The 3,556-nt window shown below is 39.3% G+C and overlaps 1 pseudogene; it reads right to left on the reverse strand.

The window, feature by feature from the left end:
* Positions 1 to 2,224: 2,224 nt before the first annotated feature.
* The window catches only part of LOC112607960, a 6,542-nt pseudogene continuing 5,210 nt past the window's right edge, over positions 2,225 to 3,556 (reverse strand).

Consider the following 3,556-nt stretch of genomic DNA (forward strand, 5'->3'; position numbering starts at 1 on the left):
GACTGATGGTGAGAATATAATGGTAAATCAGACAGCTGTGATCTCTTGTCTGTGAAAACCTACAGCCTGGTGACATTGACTGGACATGGTCAAATTTGCATTTTAGAAACATCACTCTTCATCTCTGTAGTGAATGGGCTGGATGGGGAAATGAGAAAGTCAGAAGCAGAGAGACCAGTTCTGCTCATGGACATATTCCCAACAGCTAACACAGGGTCTGGTGTATAGTAGATGTTCAATAAATACAAACATCAAGGGGAGTGGGGGCCAAAGATAACCCCTGTTTGTTAGCTCTGTAGTACACCCATCAGCTGCATTCAAAGAAGCCAACCATAAATTTCTAATAAACACTCAGTCTGTGAGGTTAAATCTTTGCATGTTTTCTTAAATCTCTAGGCTAGTTATTTTCTGTTTCCAAAGTCTATTAATATATGTTCCCTTAGGGACCTATAAGAACAATAACTAACCTCACACACTATTAATCAAACTCACTTTTGTTGACTTTGTCAATATGTACTGAAATTACTGATTTATTATTTTATTACCTTATTCGAAATGTCCTACACAAAATCCATAGATCTACTTTAAAGCCTTTTGCAAACAGCCAGAGTGATCTTTGGGAAAAGCATATGATTTGGAGGCATAAAACCCAGGTTCTACTTCTAGTTCTGCTTCTTACTGGTTCTATGATCACAAATAAATTATCCAACTTTCTGAATATAAATTTTCTTACTGGCAAAATGAATGTAACAATATCTAATTCATGTGGTTGCAAAGATTAAATGAGATCATGTACATGCAAATTACTTTGTAAAATCTATGGAATTATACCACCAAAAGGCTCCTAGAACTGATAAAAATGACTTCAGTAACGTTTCAGGATACAAAATCAATGTACAAAACTCAGTAGCATTTCTATACACTAATGAAATTCAAGCTAAGAGGCAAATCAAGAACACAACCCATTTTAAATAGCCACAAAAAATAAAATAAAATAAAATACCTAGGACTACATCTAACCAAGGAGGTGGAAGATCTCAACAAGGAGAACTACAAAACACTGCTGAAAGGAGTTATTGATGACACAAATAAATGGAAAAACACTTCATGCTCATCAATCAGAAGACTCAAGATCATTAAAATGGCAATACTGCTGAAGCAATCTACAGAGTCAATGCAATTCTTATCAAACTACCAACATCATTTTTCACAGAATTAGGAAAAAAACTATTCTCAATTTCATATGGACTCAAAAAAGAGCCTGAATAGCCAAAGCAATCCCATGCAAAAAGAAAAAGCCAGACCCATTACATTACCCAACTTCAAACTATACTATAAGGCTACAGTAACCAAAACAGCATGCTATTTTGGTACAGCAACAGATACACAGGCCAATGGAAGAGAATACAGAACCCAGAAGTAAAGTTGTTCACTCATACCCACCTGATCCTTGACAAAGTTGACAAAAATAAGCAGTGGGGAAAGGACTTACTATGCAATAAATGGTGCTAGATTAACTCGCTAGCCATATGCAGAAGAAAATGGATCCCTACTTTTACCATATATAAAAATTAACTCAAGATGTATTTAAGATTTACATGTGAGATGTAAAACTATAAAAATCTTACAAGAAAACCTAGGAAATACCATTCTGGACATTGGCCTAGAGGAAGAATTTACGACTGAGTCCTCAAAAGCGATTGCAACAAAAACAAAATTGACAAGTAGGACCTAATTAAACTAAAGAGCTTCTGCATAGCAAAAGAAACTATATTTTTTAAAAAAGAGTAAACACACAATCTACAGAAAGGAAGAAAATATTCACAAACTATACACCCAACAAAAGTCTAATTTCCAGTCTATGAGGAACTCAAACAATTCAACAAGAAAAAAACAAATAATCCCATTAAAAAGTGGGCAAAGGACATGAATAGGCACTTCTCAAAAGAAGATATATAAGTGGTCAACAAACAGGAAAAAATGCTCAATATCACTAATCAGAGAAATACAAATCAAAACCAATCTCACACAAGTCAAAATGGCTATTTTTTTCAGAACAGGGGACTTCATTGATGGTATACAACAAAGTATGATTCCCTAGGCCCCTCTCTTTTTAGAAGGTATGACATGTAAACTGTGGCAAGGGAGATTCTCAGTGTGGTGCAGGACTGAGGACATCTCTCTTCCTCTGGAGATCTTGCTGGGGCTGGTGGCCTGGAGGTTCTTATTCCTTGGAGCTCATGTAGACCATGAGGTTCACCACCTTGTTGCTATAGCCAAAATCCTGATCATACCAGGAAATGAGCTTGGCATAGTGGTTGTCAAAGGTGATGCTGGCCCCAGCATGTAAGATGGAAGAGTGGGTTTCATTGTTAAAGTTGGAGAAGACAACCTGGTGCTAAGTGTAGCCCAGGATGCTCTTGAGGGTGCCCTCTGATGCCTGCTTCACCTTCTTGATGTAATCATATTTGAAAGCTTTCTCCAGACAGCTAGTCAGATCCATGACTGACACATTGGTGATGGGGACATGGAAGGCCATGCCAGTGAGCTTCCCATTCTGCTCAGGGATGACCTTGCACACAGCCGTGGCAGGGCTACTAGATGCAGGGATGATGTTCTGGAGACCCCCAAGGCAGTCCCGCCACAGTTTCCCAGAGGGTCCATCCACAGTCTTCTGGGTGTGGCAGTGTGGCAGTGAAGGCCATGGACTGTGGTCATGAGTCTCTCCATAATGCCAAAGTTGTCATGGATGACCTTGGCCAGGGAAGCTAAGCAGTTGGTAGTATAGGAGGCATTGCTGACAATCTTGAGGCTGTTTTTGTATTTCTTATGGTTTATGGCCATCACAAACATGGGGGCATCAGCAGAAGGGCCAGAGATGATGACTGTTTTGATTCTCCCCTCTAAGTGAGCTCCAACCTTCTCCATGGTAGTGAAGATAATGGTAGACTCTACAACATAATCACTGTTGGCATCACCCAATTTGCTTTTGGTGGGATCTCACTACTGGAAAATGGAAATGGGATTTCCATTGATGAGAAGCTTCGCATTCTCAGCCTTGATGGTGCTGTGGAACTCGTCATGGGTGGGATCATACTAGAACATGTAGGTACCATGTGATTGAGGTCAAGGAAGTAGTCATTGATCATGACAAAATCTAAATCTACTTTTTTTTTTTTTTTTTCTGGTTTTGTTTTTTTTTTTTTTTCTTTTAAATTTATTTATTATTATTATACTGTAAGTTGTAGGGTACATGTGCATAACGTGCAGGTTTGTTACATATGTATACTTGTGCCTTGTTGGTGTGCTGCACCCATCAACTCGTCATTTACATCAGGTATAACTCCCAATGCAATCCCTCCCCCCGCCCCCCTCCCCATGATAGGCCCCGGTGTGTGATGTTCCCCTTCCCGAGTCCAAGTGATCTCATTGTTCAGTTCCCACCTATGAGTGAGAACATGCGGTGTTTGGTTTTCTGTTCTTGTGATAGTTTGCTAAGAATGATGGATTCCAGCTGCATCCATGTCCCTACAAAGGACACAAACTCATCCTTTTT

Source organism: Theropithecus gelada, chromosome 15, assembly GCF_003255815.1.
Source record: "Theropithecus gelada isolate Dixy chromosome 15, Tgel_1.0, whole genome shotgun sequence".
NCBI classification, from domain to species: Eukaryota; Metazoa; Chordata; class Mammalia; order Primates; family Cercopithecidae; genus Theropithecus; species Theropithecus gelada.